This window comes from Mugil cephalus, chromosome 23 (assembly GCF_022458985.1).
Source record: "Mugil cephalus isolate CIBA_MC_2020 chromosome 23, CIBA_Mcephalus_1.1, whole genome shotgun sequence".
NCBI classification, from domain to species: Eukaryota; Metazoa; Chordata; class Actinopteri; order Mugiliformes; family Mugilidae; genus Mugil; species Mugil cephalus.
This window is the reverse complement of record NC_061792.1, coordinates 7945976-7962414: the sequence shown is the minus strand read 5'-3', so window position 1 is coordinate 7962414 and position 16439 is coordinate 7945976. Positions and strand designations below refer to the sequence as shown.

Sequence of the window (16439 nt, the reverse complement as noted above, 5' to 3'; positions counted from 1 at the left end):
TGAGCTAACAGGTGACAGACAGGTGAGTTGGGTGGGCGGGTCTCAACATTCGACACGACCCGACATGTCCATATTTGTAGTAGTGTGGGCAGAGTATAAACTCATCCAACATGGCGACCACAGGCTCCGCTCATTTCGGCTTTATTTTCAATGTTCAGAATCCAATGGGTGACGTCACGATGGGTTTGTCCATAGTATATACAACGAAACCACTCGAGTCAGTAAGGACTGGCCAGCCCTCTACGATTGACCCAGATTTTCCGGTTTCCCTTTTTACATGCGTACTGCCACCTGCTGGTTTGGAGAGTTTTTTTTTTCTCTCTCACATGGACCCCTTTTGGCAACCCCGATTGAGCACGTTGGATTGGAGGCTGAGCCCTCATGCACTAGTACCACCGATTTCCTTTCTGATCCGATACTAAGTAAATTCAAGCTGGTATCAGCGATACCAATCAGACACCGATACTTTGTGTAAATACACCTTAATGTGTCTGGTAAACCTAAAAAAAAAAAAGTAATGTATTTAAAATCAAAGCTTCATAAAGAATGCATCAGTATTTTGATTTGAGAATCGATTATAGAGCGTAAAGACGTGGTATCAGAAGTATCGATATTTCAGTATCGATCCGCTCATCACTATCTTGCACAAAACTGCATAAGGAGAGAAGCAGAAATAGAAAAAGCAAGAAAATGACAAGATGGCACATGTACAAATTACATTCCAATACGTGAATATTTTCATGCTCGCTGGAATGAAAAAAAACTGCAGACTGGTCCAACTGGTCGTGATTCATGAGAGGCAAGTTTTGTCTGACTAGTTACGTCTTGGGAAAAGTGCTCACTTCAAACATTTAAATAAAGGTTCTCTGATTTAGGTTCCAACCACAACACAGAAACTTTAACCCAAGTCGGTGCTTAATAGTCCAGATGAGGCTGAAAATCAAACCAATACGGATGCTTTTAAAAACGCCAGAGTCCATTATTCAGTGTAATTAAACCTAAACCTAATGGCTATGGTGGTACAGTGTCAATAAACAGTGTTTCAATCCTTAAACAACTAACTTTGTAATTACACGGCCATGTTGATGAAATGAATGGCCCGCGTTATTAATGCAAGACCGGCCCTTCCCTACGGCTTTCCCATACAAACTAAACCACTAATTAACCAAAACAGTAAAGTGCAACCAACTGCAATTAATCAGTGAGGAGGAACAGCAAAGTAGTGATGCGGAAATATTAATTATCTTGAATTTATCAAGTCAACAGGTAAACATGGGGGGCGGAGTGTGCGGTGTGTTTAAATTGGGAACCGATCAAGGAGTGTGAGGAAATGCACTGTAAACCTTTTTACGTACATCCCTTCTCTGCAGTTTAGATCAATAGGAGCCACTCCATGTGAAGTCACTGCACATTAACTTTCATCTGTCTCCACTTTAGCATCCGTAACACGTCCTCAGCAGAAATTCACCCTCTGTAATTTTTTAATGTCTCCCCGATGTCTCCCCGGTTCTCCCTCCACCTTGAAACCTCAGCTGTTTTGGCTGCCACTCATAAAAACAACCCCCGTCCCCTCTCTCTCTTTTTTTTTTTTTTTTTTTTTTATACGGCCCACGAGAAAAGCAGCTTAAATTAATCTCCAAGATGCAAGTCGGTTCCACACAAGGCACACTGCCCTGCCATAACTGGGATCTTTGATCAAAAGTCTTCGCCGTTCATCTTCTGTCAGGTTGGAAGCAGCACCAAACCCGCCAGATGCGCCGCGCCCGGTTCCTTTCGGTCCCGGCGATTCTGCGGGACGGAAATTAGAAGGAATAAATAAAACTAAAGCCGAACCCTTTACTCTGAACTTTACAATCCACGTGCTAAAGCCTGAAAGCCGTCTGCTCACTGGTCGCTGGATCTCAAATAATCCCTAACATTTTGCCCTACTGAAGTGAATCCCGCGGCCTGCTGGTGTGAAGCGCCGTGCTGCTTATTTTGCAACATGTATCCTGGGCTCGCAGAGCTGCGAAGCCCGAGAAGGTATTTTTTAAATCAAATAAACCTGTTTGTTTGGGTCTGATGAGTTCCAGAAAGCACGTCCAAAAACTGAATGCACCACTGAAACGCCAAGCACTGACAGAGATTTCAATTAGATATTGGAATTCCTGTAAGAGCAGCTCAAATGTGTTTTTAATATTTTGTATCTAAGGTCTGGAGATCAGGTTGTTGTATAGAATTCAGTCGGGGAACTTTCTCTTGATTTTTACTACGTCCAGTGCCTACAATGTGTCCGGCGTGTGTGTTTATCTGTGTGTGCGGTGCTGGAGGGGGATCAGTCGAGGTGAGGCGGCTGCTAAAGAATGCTTTTCTGGAAAAGGACAAGGAAAGAGTTTCCATCTCGGGTCACTTCTCGGGACAAGAGCTTTCCGAACACGGTCCAGCAGCTCACTGGGACACTGAAATGTTCTTTCTCCGCAGCAGGAGGGGGGAGCGAAAAACAGGCACAAGTAAAGGTAGCGGTGCGGATTTGCGAAAGATAAGGTAGTTTAGAAACAGAAAGAATGCTGCGCTGGAGGTTAAACAAAGAAAGCAGTCTCTGAGATTAGGTACTTTAATAGGTTGTAGACTTTTTGAGAGATTCAGCTGCTCTATTTCTAAGTCGCAAACTATAAATGCTCCAAAACAAAAGGATTGTGTGACATGTTGGTTGTCCACAAAATGGAAAAATATTCAAAATTATAACATTTCCTGAAACAAAAAATACATCCCTGCATGCATGGCTTAGCTGTCTCCCTGGAAGCAGCTTTCTGTTCCAATTGGGCCTTGATGAATTTCTTTAAAGCCTTTTTTTCTCTCTCTCGCTCTCTAAATGTTGAATATCTTGTCAAATTGGACCTGTTTCTTCATCCCCATCTGTTTAGCCTACAGTGCTTTGCTTTTTTTGGTTTCATTGTGCCGAACTGTCTGGACCGCAGCACAAACGAAGGAAGTCCAACTTTCTTTTGAATCAAAGAAGCCTCCTTGAGTTGTCAAGACGAGCCCACAGATACGGATTGCATTATTTCGCCGATGCCACAATGTTGAGACTGTAAAGACGCCGTACAGTCACCGCGGTGACAGATCCTCTGTTCTATTGGAAGCTGTCCAACGGCACTCTTCAGAATTAAAGCCCACACACACGTAGCACACAAGGACTCTCGATTCATGCGGCCTCTCGGTAGATGCGGTAGCTGAAGCTTTGTCGAGCAGTCTATACCACAGAGCCACTACTTTTCACCTTGAACGACCGTCTTTGTTCTCGTCTTGCCCAAGGTGAGATTATGATTGTGTTTCAAATACACACTCAAGGCACTCACTGTTAAGAAAAGCACAAAGACTTAATTCTAGGAGCACTATATATAATGTAAGACGAGCTTTTTCAGCAATTTAAAGCTGACTACAAGACACAACGACACATAATGCAAGGACATTGGTGAACAAATTTACGACTTTCTAGACAAGTTTAAGATTTAAATGATGCCGGCTTCGGTTGGTTTTCAGGAAGACGTTCTGAACATGTTCGCGGTTGGAGTTGGAGAGACATCTTATTCCACCTTGGGGTTTTGTGCTTGTATCCCGAGAGTTTTAAGCAAACACGAGATTAGAGGCCGCGGCGGTAAAACTCTGTCATGAAAAGCTAAATCAACGTCTTTTATTTTCCCATGACGGCGCGCTCAGTTTAGGAACGGTGGCCTCTGCTCCGAGTTTTAAAGAGGTCTTATGTTTAACGGCCAGGAATGAGCGGAATGCAGCGAGTCCCATCTCCTTGCTCGGGGTGAGACCATTACGGGGATGAAGGGCGACAGGGTTACGGCCAAGACCTTTCTGGAGGCCGCCAACGCGGTGGGTAGTCTAGGAATGGCTCATGGGCAGCCTCGCAGGTAGAGGAGATGCAAATAGAAGATATTCGAGTTAGCGAATATCTTCAAGAGCCTGCAGATAAATGCCAAACACACATCTGCAAATCATCCTCCGCAGGCATTTTTATGACCTGGATATTGAGCCTTTTAAACCCCCTCCCCATTCCACTGATCGCTATCTTTAACAGTACATAGATAGTCATTCATATTGCATGACTCATGAGAGGCTTTGGAGATATTCTGCGGAGCCATTTTTACACACATTTGCAAAGTGCAAAAGTTTCCTGCCTCGAGCATCTCGGTGGTCACAGTCGAAGCCCTTTTGTGAAATGCCATACATGTTTCTCCTCAAACTGACCTCTGGCCTGGTTAAGCGCGCATTCACGTGCGGTCAGTGAAGGGCTGGCTTTAATCAGCGAGGGTGGGGGGGACGGGGGCATACAGCTGGTACCTGCTTTGAAGCACAGTTTGGGATTAGGGAAGAGAAAAGTCGCAAAAAAAACACATTGTAGTATTCAGTGTTTCAGCATTCTGCGTTTTGTTGAGGAGATATTATTCTAAAGCCGGTGAGCTATTTGTCTCTGTCAAGTGACTTCTGCGCGTAAACAGATTTAATCAGAGAGGAACTAAAACGGCCCTGGAAACACACATTTTCAAAAAGTAACAGAAGGCCAGCAGGAGAAAGATGGACAGATTAAGAGATTTTTTTGGAGGGAGCGGGGCGGGGAGCGGTGGAGATAAAGAAGCCGCGCTGATAAACGCTATTTTTCCCTGAAAAAGACTTTTTGTGGATGTGTCGCGGAAGAGTAAACCAAAGGGGGAATGAGGGCTGAAGCAATCTGAAGGGCGGGAGTATCACTGGGGATTAACAAATACAGATATCGGGGGTTCAGGCTTGTGTCATACGTCACGATACACTCGTAGAATCTAGAGTTACAATATATAACCAGTATCAGCTGGGTAGGTGACTCAGGTTAGTGGCTGCTAACGAGGGTTTTTTGGCTTAAGGCACACGTTGGCCTACTACCGGCTGAAAGACATTCATGTGCAGACAAATTGGCTCATAAAAAGAACTCAGCAGTGCTGTTTGTCATCTCTGAAATTGTCATTGTTTGACCCAAATATTCCCACGTGGCATTTAGGGAAACTCTCGCATTAAATACTATTATCTCTGTTTTGATATATATATATTTGTCAAACATCAGCACCACTGCAGAGGGGCAATCAGTATGTCAGAATAACATGTGAGAGCTGAATTGTTATTATATCTATACTTAGTTGTAAGTAAGTATAAAAAAGTAGTAGCCTAAGGGTATATAGGCTATATCTGGAGCTCTGTGTATGTGAACTATATTAACCCTGACATCCAACAAAAGCGGGGGGAACCGACAGAACAAACTGTGAGCTTCTCCAAACAAAGCAAGGGACGAATTATGTTTCCCTTCAAACATCATTGTGAGTCACAGAAACAAACTGAGGTCATACGAGCAATGGAAATATTTAGATTCGCCGCTGTTTGTGTGTCCCGAATAAGAAACCGAGGCCAGGGAGGGTAATAATGAACACTAAATCAACAGCATTAGTGAACATCTTCATCCTGCCGGCTCCTCTCAACCATGACATCAAAGCAGATGTGATTAAACACAACACAAGCACTGATAAAGATTGATTCCCATTTGGATTTTAGCATTTAGATGAAGTTGAGAGTGCTTGATGTACACAAACGTCTAGATCCATCTCTTGAATATGACGCGTTCACCATCGGCAACAGCTCAAGGTTATTCTCTGTCACACCGAAGAAATTCATTGCAACATACCCGGGCTGATGCAAATACGCACCGCGGCGAGCACACGCACACAACCGATGTGCCCACAAGGGCAAATGCAGATAAACACATACACACAGATGCACTCACGCATACATCCGTGCAAGTGTCAGGCAGCATCATCATTAGCTGTCAGCGGACCCGATGCGCGTCCCCAAACTGTCATGGAAAGAGGCGTGTTCACGCTGCTCGCCCTCAACCCATGCAACACCAGCTGGTACACAACCTCACATAATCCCACCAAAACACTCTGACTCTTATAATCCTTCAGAAGGAGGCAGCATTTGCATAAAAATTATCTAAAAAAAAAAAAAAAAAAAAAGCAAGTTAACATGTATTTTATTATTTTTTGAGGATTTGTAACAGAAATGTTCGTTTGAAGTCCCTGTGTTCGCAGCACTCGGCAGCATTCAGTTGTCGTATGAACCTCATTTTCTTGGCACACTTTGGGGCCCCTTAGTACAAACTGAGCATGGTTTAAGTGCCACAGCCTACCTGAGTATTGTTGCTGACCATGTCCATCCCTTTATGACCAAAGTGGACCATCTTCTGACGACTACTTACAACAGGATAATGCTCCATGTCACAAAGCTCATATCACCTCAAACTGGTTTCTTGAGCATGACAACAAGTTCACTGTACTCCAACGGCCTCCACAGTCACCAGATCTTAATCCAATAGATTCTCATCATAGATGTGCAGCCGACAATTCTGCAACAACTGTGTGATGTTATCATGTCAATATGGATCATAATCTCTGAGGAATGTTTCCAAGACCTTGCTGAAAGTATGCCATGGAGAATCAAGGCAGTTCTGAAGGCAAAAGGGGGTCCAACCTTTTACTAGCAAGGTGTACCTAATAAAGTGGCTGGTGAGTGTAATTTGAGAACAAGGCTTGCTTGTATTTCGAATCCAATCATCTCATCTATCGTCCCTGTAATTCTCTTACATGGAGGTCAAGCTTGGTTCACAACCGACAGCAAGCACCATTAGCTAATGAACATGCATTGTATAATCACAGTCCTGAATAATAATAATAATAAAAAAAGAAAAAAATATTTAATCTGACCTGGCTTAACAGCTAGCTCAAATAGAATGAATGCCCTAAATTACAGGGAAATGAATTAAGCCAACAGGCTGACTGGAAGTTCCACCTCATATCATGCTCTTGTGACCTTTTGAGATGACTCTCTCAAATCCACTGCCGGTGACTCAATCAGCCAAGTATGAAGCTACTCCAGCAGGGACCAGAGAATAGCACAAAGCACAAAAAATACAATGCGTAGTTTGGGTGCAAAATCACATGAAGATCTAAAAATGGAAACTCTACGTGGAGATGTTCGAAGAAAATGTTATTTTAAAGTCATATGCTGCGTTAGCTCAGCCTTCCCGCTGTGGAAAAAAATTGACTTTTACCCAGGTGTGGCGAATGATGGCGTGAAGCATGAATAAGTTATAAGTGAAACACGGGCTCTCCGACCTCCCCCTGCTCCAGTCCCTGATGTGTAGTGCGGTTCTGTGTGTATAAGTGTGAGTGGTGGTTAATGTAATGTGATGGTTAATGTACTATAGTCCGTCCAACATTGAGAAAATATTCTGATTTATGGGCCTGCCATCACCTGTGACAGGGAGTGCACAGACACACAACGAACATCTCACTTTGCTCATAGCGAATATAAAAACTCTGAGTTTCCTATGGCCATAAAAGAAACAGAAATGCTAGTTGGTGATGAAGGTGACTGTAAAATGGAGTACTAGTTAGGGAGAGGAATAAGAAGGTGAAATGTTAATCGAAGGACATGTATTTTGTATGAGGGTGGGCAGGGGGCATTATACTGTGTGCCAGCTGTACAAGTGATTAATTATAACCTGAATAAATAATGGTCTCAGTTGGATCATTAACGATTTGAATTATTAAACAGATCTATTGGGCTCAGGTGTGATTGTATAAGTCCTCAGCCATCACCGTCATTAGTACCAGAAACTGCAGTTCCTAGATACCATGTTAAAGTTTACAGAACTAGATTGGATGTAACTTTTTATATAACTTTAATGTGTGCCACTTTTGGATTAGCCAGGAATTAGGCAAAGTCAGGCACTGTAGGGATGGGACATATTGCGTGTTTTCCATGAACTGCTGTTGGTTTGACCTTAATAAGAATTACTGAGTTTAGCATTTAGAAGAATTGTAGTATTCAGTTGGAGTTACATGGATTCATCCATTTGGTGCATTGACCATTATCTGTCATGGAATTTAGGAAAACATATCTAGGTTAATGCGAATATGCCCATACATGCAGACAAGCTCCCCTTAAGCTCCACCCATTTTTGACTCAGCCAGAAATTGGGCGGAGTCTGGCCAAATGGCCAAATCATGGCCAAAGCAGCCACACTAAGCTTCGAAACCTCTTCATAAACAGACAGCATGAAGCGTATTCCAAACAAAGCTGGATAGATCCTAATAAAAATATCCACGCCACTTCTGATGCAGTTTTTAGACAGAGAGTCAGACAGGGAGGGAGGGAGACAGGCAGGCAGGCAGTTTCGCTGGCACACAGAGAGGCATCCCAGGGGACAAAGCTCCTTAAAGCGAATGACATTTGCTTCCAACATGGTTGCTTGCCCTCTCTACGTGTCTTGTTTCTCTATCGAGTTCAAGCTGTCCCCTCAGGCTGAGCCAACACCTTGTCTCTATTCTTTTTACATCAGCACAGATAAATACGGCCAGCCACACAAACACACGCTCTGACCCCAGAGTTTTAATCAATAAACCACCTACAGCACTTTTCCAAAGCTTAGAGAGAGACATAGTGGGACTGTATATGTGTGTGTTTTGTTCCAAAACAAACATGGCAATCTATAAGACCATTAGCAACACTACATCCCTTGGATTTCACAGGTTTGCGGATCTCAGCATATTGTATCTGTTTGCAAAAACCGATATGTTCTTAAGTGTTTTCTTCAGATCTTAGACACTTCCTTGGAGGGCACTGTGCAAGTTGAAAGACTTTCAATGTCAGATGCGCATATCTGCAAATCGTCACCTTTGTCATGCATAGTCAGCACAGTGACAAAGAACAAAATAAGACTGCTAAGGGTGGCACTTTATTTAATCCCGGTCCAGTGAATTTCAATTTACATTTTAGATCGATCAAAATGAAGCAAATAAGCAACAATGAGAAGTGAAAGGTCATATTGAAAGGTCATGTTTGCCTGCTCTCTAGTGTCTGGTGGTGTTTGCCCAAAATAACAACTGCGCTGATGTAAGAATTGGATCAAAGGCACCAAAGAATATTAATTATAAAAGCCGCCCAATGAAATGATGACACAGTGACACATCTCAGCCCTCTGCACAGCGTGGGACGGATGAACTGGAGCTGCTGGAATATATAGGATCAGGCTTTACAGGGAAAGCAACTCGACTTAGCAGGGAATGTGCTGTAGGCGTCCCATGCCAGTAATCTTCATCTGCAAGGAAAAGCTACAGTTTTCGAGTGTAAAGACCCACTGCATTGATGTACTCTTGTTACTTAGAAATTATGATGGGAATGCATTTGATTGACTGATTTAATTACAAGTTTCAGTTTCAAGTTTTTATTCTCTTTAATTTTTGGTCTACGCTAAGCACATCCAAGCCGAAACAAGCAGTTGTAGTTGAGAGCACGCTGGTGTGCTTTGAGGTTTTGCTTACAAATCACAACCGTGCACCTGGAAAAGCAGTTCTCCGTAATTAGGCTGCATCTTTTCCTGGAATCGCACGGGGCAGCATGATGTAAGGTCGGGATCCAGTGGTAAAACTGCTCGTTTGCAGCTACACCGTTGAACCAGACCAGAAATTGACTCAGAGCTTCAGCTAATCAAAAAGCCAATCAATGCTCACAGTTGCATGCGCACTGATCTGCATGTTTAATCAATTGTACAGTAAGCTGCACGGACTTTGTAAACTAGATCAGACAAACTGTGTCAGCTATTGTTGTACTGAGATTGATCTGGCCTGAATGGTCACTTCTATCATTTCCTGTCGAACAGACCGAGGTTTGTTGGCCATTCTCTGTAAGATTATTGTCTCATTCGCTGGAAGCAAGGTGACAAGGTTCCCAGCACATTTAACAATAGTTAAGACTCCGCTATTGTCGTCCACAGGCTGGCACAACTTCACAATGCATTGCCAACACACACAAAGCTGCAGACGAGCGGTGTGTTCCAAGGAGACGGCACAGAGCACTTGACTAGTTCACAGCCCATCTCATCACCGAGTGTCTTTGACTCTCTCAAGCTTTGTCATTGTGTGGATAAACATTCAAGTGTCATGTCTGGTCACCCGTGGAACAAACCAGCCCATTCACGTCTTCCAATACCCCCAGGGCGGATGAAAGAGTGCCATCGCAAATAAAATGCCTCGACTTCTTTTACAACTCCCTCCTACTTCTCTCCAAAATCACCCCTCTGTCTTTTCTCCCTATTCAAACTCATTTTCTCGGGCTTCGGTACGAGACAAGGAGGTGGCCGGGAGCCAGCTTCGGGCTGTTGGGGAGCTGAAACACAAATGCCAAGATGGATGGGATTTTAAAGCTGGAATGTGGGGCGTTTGGCCGGGCATGAAAAAGACTGGACTCGCTGGCAGCAGCTCATGCCAGGGCCCCCTAGCTCAAGATCCCGCCGGGCTCCAAATATGGCAAAGACAGTGTTAAACCTGACAATAATTTTAGGACTTCAAAGAAGAAATATTTTTAAACCATAATGGTAGTTAATGGTAGTTAGCAAATTCACCAACATCTCCAATGTATCTTGCGTCTAGATGACACGTTTCACCCAGAGTCAGCAAAGCAATGCGTTTCATTTATCTTGCAATACAGCAGGTTGTAAATTCATGCTGCTCAGTCAACCACCGACAAATCCCACTGGCAGCACTAGAAACTAAATGCATCTTACATTGCTATTCAATATTTATTGCTCTGTGTTTGTGTGCCAGTATTTAAAGGGTTGAACTCGGAGAAAGCACTTCAATGATGTCAACAGTTGTTGCCAATAGTCAAGTCAATAGTGATGTTAGAAGCCGGGCTAATTCAATCTCCTTAAGATGAATGAAGGTAAACACGGGTTCACCAAAGACCTCAATGTTCGGGAACTCGGCTTAGGAAAGTCGTCCATAATTTATAACAGAGCATATACACTATTTGTATTATTCATTGGCCATGTCGGTTGCAATTTACTTCAGTTGAACTGTGTTTTTAATCTTTGCAGGAGACTGAGTATCTTGTAACCAGTGGTGCAAAAGTAGGTAAAAGTTCAAAATGTGGAATTCTACAAAACAGGCAGAAGTAAAAGCAATTACAGTGACTTGAAGTAGGTTAATATTAAGAAGCAGCAATTCAATTCAATGTGCACAGCATGCAGCAAGTTCAGAACTCTTGACAAATCTGTGAAAAATCTCCTCCGAGACAATGACAGCAGCACGCACGTGCATCCAACTGCCACGCTTGGACCACATGGAGCAGTCAAGCCCCTAAACATCCTACCCTACTCCATTCTGACCCACTCCCCCTCTCCTCCGATGTATGGCATCCTACTGTGAATGTGATACGAGTTAAAAAAAAAAAAAAAAAGGAGTGGTGAATTAAGCAACAAAGGAGGCACTTACATTCATGAGCCTCACATGGTCCTCCGACAGAAAAGAAGAGAAGCGGGAAATGAGTCCGGTCTGAGAAAACAATAGTGAGTAACCTTGAAGGGAGAGAGGCAGAGATGGAGCGAGGGAGGTAGGGAAAGTGAGGGGGAAAAGAGAGAGACAGTGAGTGATGGCAATGTGGGAAGGAGAGGACGCAGATACACGCATCCACACACTCAGCGTACACAAATCAAAACACTTAGGATCTTCCGCTGCCTCTCTCCTCCCCCTCCTCTTCGTCCTCCTCCTCCTCCTCCCTATGTTCAGCTTTGCCCCCCTCACCACCACCACTACCACCCAAGCCTCCGGGCTTTACTTGTCATGTGTTCAAGCCCAGGGAAGCGTGAAGTGGGGTTGAGGGAAAACGGCGCTCCAAGAGCTTTGTCCAGCAGTTGGGGAAAACCCAGGCTTCCATTACGAGTAACATTGAGTTTATATTATACTGAGCTCCAAACCAAACCACCAAACAAAATAAAATAAAGCCCTGTGTGAACAAGTCTGGCTGCCCCCCTGTTAAAACATAATGGTTCAATTTCTCTAGCCACACCCACTAATTGCCGTCACACCTGCTCTCAATCAAGAAACCAAATAGGAACTGCAGCCCCACAGAAGAGATTTTGATACCAGCTGTCATCATCATCATCTTGGACCCAAAGGTAAGATCACTAGAACCTGCCATAAGATACGATAGACCTTTTTCTGTGTGTCTTCTCCATAGTTGTACAGCCTGACACCACTTGCCATATTACTCTCCAAGGAGACAGGCTGGGGTCGTGGGAAGAGGGAGGTGGAAAAGCCTCGACACGTGTGGGACGGGAAGGGCAAGTACGTCACCGACACTCTTATCGTGCCAACTTCTTCTCCTGCTTCACCATTTATTATCCTACATGTGCTGCACTAATGTTAGGCTCAGCTGTGAGAAACAAATATGTCAGCTGACCTGGAAAACAAATGCCTATACACTGAAGGGCCTGGAGGGTTTAAAGGGCACTATATAGAAAAGTGATGGGCATTGCAGTAGTGCTCCTATCATCCATGGTTTGTTTGGCATGAAATGGAACTGTCTGGAATATGACTGTTCTACAACGGTTTGGGCGGGAGATGAACCCAGGACCCTTCGGCCCCCAAGCTGCACCTCTAACCGCTACTCCACAGCTGCTACTCCTCTTCCTGCATTTCCCCCACGGCCTTGAAAAGTCCGTACTCTATACAACCAAACACCCCTACCGATCCACCCATAGTACAGTCTAACCCCCGTTGATAAATTAAATTGGATTGTCCCACTTCCTGTTCCTGGCACAGGTGTGGCTGGGAGCACATGGAACAAACATTCTGATAATTTGAAGTGATGAATGAATGAGACTGAAACTGAGATGGGATTTTAAAAAAGTATGAAATAGTGAGGTCAGCAGGTGGAAAAGGAGAAGATGCAGAAGGAGCAGAAGTGGACCACAGAGAGGTAAGTAGTGAAGCTATTGTTAATGTAAGTTATTAAATACGTTCCTTGAGAGAAACTTTTAAATGCCCCTATAAGTATAGCCAATGCTAATGTAAGTTAAGTAACTTTAGTAACTTAGGTTATGTTCAACAAGTTGTTCGAAAATCAATATTTTACTATTTTAGTTGACAAAGGATGTTGGAGATGGAGCTACAAGGCAGGAGGAAGACCACAGAGAGGTAAGTAGTGAAGCTATTGTCAATGTAAGTTACTAAATACGTTCCTTGAGAGAAACTTTTAAATGCCCCTATTAGTATAGCCAATGCTAATGTAAGTTAAGTAACTTTAGTAACTTAGGTTATGTTAAACAAGTTGTTCGAAAATCAAGTATTGAAGTATTGAAGTATTAAGTTTTAGTATTGATTATTCCTCTAGGATCACGAATGGACTGAACCCTGGGACACTCTGGGACACTGAAATACGTTCCCTGAGAGAAAGTTTTAAATGCCCCTATAGGTATAGCCAATGCTAATGTAATAGCAATTATGTAACTAAGTAAGTTAAGAAACGTCTTTGTTACTTAGTAACTTGAGTTACGCTCAAGACACACAGAGCACACATATTGGAAGTTTATGGTGTGGACATGGCCAAATTATATCAACGTTACAAAACTACTGTAACATCATTGAAACCCACAACAATACACAATGTAAAGTATAAAGTTGTTCGTATGTTTATATCAAGCTACAATTAAACGTTGGTTCCTCCCTATAACACGGCTCGGTATTTAGATGGACAAAAACAACTAATACCCTAATACCATGACGAAAAATCAAAACTACCCTATTTACAAAAATTTTTACGTTGTTAACATTAAGGGACAAAAGTGTCCTCTTCAAAATGGCACATGTTAATATATATTTTTTCTTTTTTTTAATAAATATTTCAATCCACTTCAATACTAATCACAAATACCAAAAGTTTGATTATTTGTGAGCAAGTAGCAGTAAGGTACGCACATCAATCAATTATCAATTATACAAACGCTTCATTATTACTAATTATCTTGTCAGCACAAAAGAGTTGAAAGCAAAGACAACTAGGATGTTGAACAACAAAAGCAAGTCTAGCAGTGACGGCTGTTTTGAAATGGACTATTCTTGAAATGGACAATATTTTACTATTTTAGTAATGACATGTAACTTTATTTAAATAAATGCACTAAACGTATCTAAGACACAGACATAACTGAGTGTGTGTGTTTTCCAACTTTATCTTTTATCCTGTTATGTGAAAGAAAAAAAAGAAAAACCCATCAAAATCAACACTGGCCAAAAAAAATAGTGTTTTGTAGAATTTTTAGTATTGAAGTGGATTAAAAGATTTATGTAAAAAAAAAAAGTAGAATGGAAAATTAAATTGAAAATATTTCAACTTTTGTATGTCTTTTTATTTTTAAAAAAATTGCATTGCTAAACACTGGCACATTGTGATCAGTACTGAAAAAAAATGCTATTTTTAGGGCGTTTTTAAAGACGATGCTTCTGTCCCTTAGTGGTAACAACGTAACGATACACTGTGTAAAAATGGAGCATTATGGGATTTATTATTTATTATAGCCCCCCCCCCCCCCCCCTCCCCTTGTTTATATCAAGCAACTTTTAAACGTTGGTTCCTTCTTATAACATGGCCTAGGACCACGAATGTACCCTGGGATGCTGAAATCTGTTCCTTCAAGTTCCCCTATATACAAAGTTAAGTAACTTAAGTTATGTTCAACAACTTGTTCTAAAATCAATATTTTACTAATGATTATTCCTGTAGGATCACGAATGGACTGAACTCAACAAGGACTCTAATACCACGACCCTGGGACACGGAAATCCGTTTCTTAAGAGAAAGTTTTAAAGGCCTCTATAAATATAGCCAATGCAAGTTAAGTAACTGTTTTAGTAATGAATGGACTGAAGCTTGGGACACGGAAATCTGTTCCCTGGGAGAAAACTACTGTAACATCATTGAAACCCAAAACAGTATAGTGTGTGTATATAAGTACACAAAGTATAAAGTTGTTCGTATGTTTATATCAAGCTACAATTAAACATTGGTTTCTCCCTTTAACATGGTTCGGTATTTAGAAGGACAAAAACAACAAGTACTAATACCACGACCTGGTTCCTCTAGGATCATGAATGGACTGAAGCCTGGGACACGGAGATCCGTCCCCTGACACAAGGCTTCTCCTACAGCGAGGACGGACCGCGGCTTCTCAACAACATGAAGGCCACGTTCAGACCCAAGGAGAAGGTGAGTCCGTTTAGTTTATTTAGTCATTCTAGAAGACGTGGTGCTGATCATCTGTCTCTCATGTTTCAGTATTGTGGGGAGACCAGGAGCTGGGACGCTCCCTGGTCTCAGCTCTGGGAAGGATCTACATCGTGACGTCTGAGATCGGCCTCTGCGACCTGCACCAGAAGATGTCCATCATTCCTCAGGTCAACATTTGTCTTGTAACTGTAGAGTCAGTGTGTGTCAGGACAAAAACAAGGACTCTAATACCACGGCCTGGATCCGTCCTTAAAAGTTTGTAGGCCCATAAATAGCATGCTTAATACCTGAACCTAAATCATGAATGGGTAAGCCTGGACACCGAATCAGTTCCCGTGGAGAAAGTTGTTGAATGCCCATAGGATAGCTAATGTTAATGTAATAGTAATTATGCAATAAGTAAGTTAAGCAATGTCATTCTTAAGTTACTTAGCAACCAACTTCTTTCTAATCTAGTAACTATTTTTAAGTTACTTTGTTGTTTACTAACTTAAGTTACGTTCAAGACTTTTGTAAGTTACTTTTTTTAACACATTCAAAAACCATTATTTTACTAATTTCATAATCTTATATAAATGTTGGCTAATTCAATTCAAAATCATCAAAATTCTTCCATCATTTTTTCCTTCTTCTTTTCTCCCTTTGACTTCCTCAACTCTTGTTTTTTTTCCTTCCCTCCCTTCACTGTAAAATTCCAGCTTCTCGTAGCTCTGGGTCCTATAACCCCCTCCTTGTGTTGCTCGGAAGGCGCGGGGGAGGACACGGCCCCCCCCCGGCCTGCTACTGCAGGGATGTTTGGACGATCCAGGCCCCCGGCCACGGATGGGAATCGAACCAATCTCTTGTGACTTCCAGTCACGGTTGAAACCCACCACGCCACCGACGGCCCTTCACACTTTAACCTTCTTTCTGAGCGCTTTTAAGTCTTCACTTTGGAATCTGGACTTCAAAATACACTGACCCTGATAAGATTTGAACCCATGACTTCTAGACTGCAGCAGCTCTAACGCCCGCGTTACCATGTCAATACGTCGACAACATTTGCTCTTCACTTGCAATCGACTTCAAAATACACCGACCCTTATAAATTGAACCGACTCTAGACTACAAGCATCTCTAACACCCACGCTGTTGACCCGACAGGTGGTTCAATGACGTCTACAACATTTGACTCTTCAATTTGGGTGTTGGACTTTAAAAGTCACCAGCACCGATAAGATTTGAACCCATGTCCTCAGAGTCTCCAGACAGTCCTCTATCAGCGTGAGCTATTTGACCACATGACTTGACCTTTCTTA

At 42.6% G+C, this 16439-nt stretch overlaps 1 protein-coding gene across 1 annotated transcript in view; it reads right to left on the bottom strand.

Moving 5' to 3' along the window:
• Positions 1-11606, bottom strand: part of LOC125000943 (E3 ubiquitin-protein ligase Midline-1-like) — a 50301-nt gene extending 38695 nt beyond the window's left edge. The window contains exon 1 of the mRNA XM_047576717.1: positions 11349-11606. The gene's annotated coding sequence lies outside the window, so the exon portion shown is untranslated. The remainder of the gene's footprint in view (positions 1-11348) is intronic.
• Positions 11607-16439: the final 4833 nt, after the last annotated feature.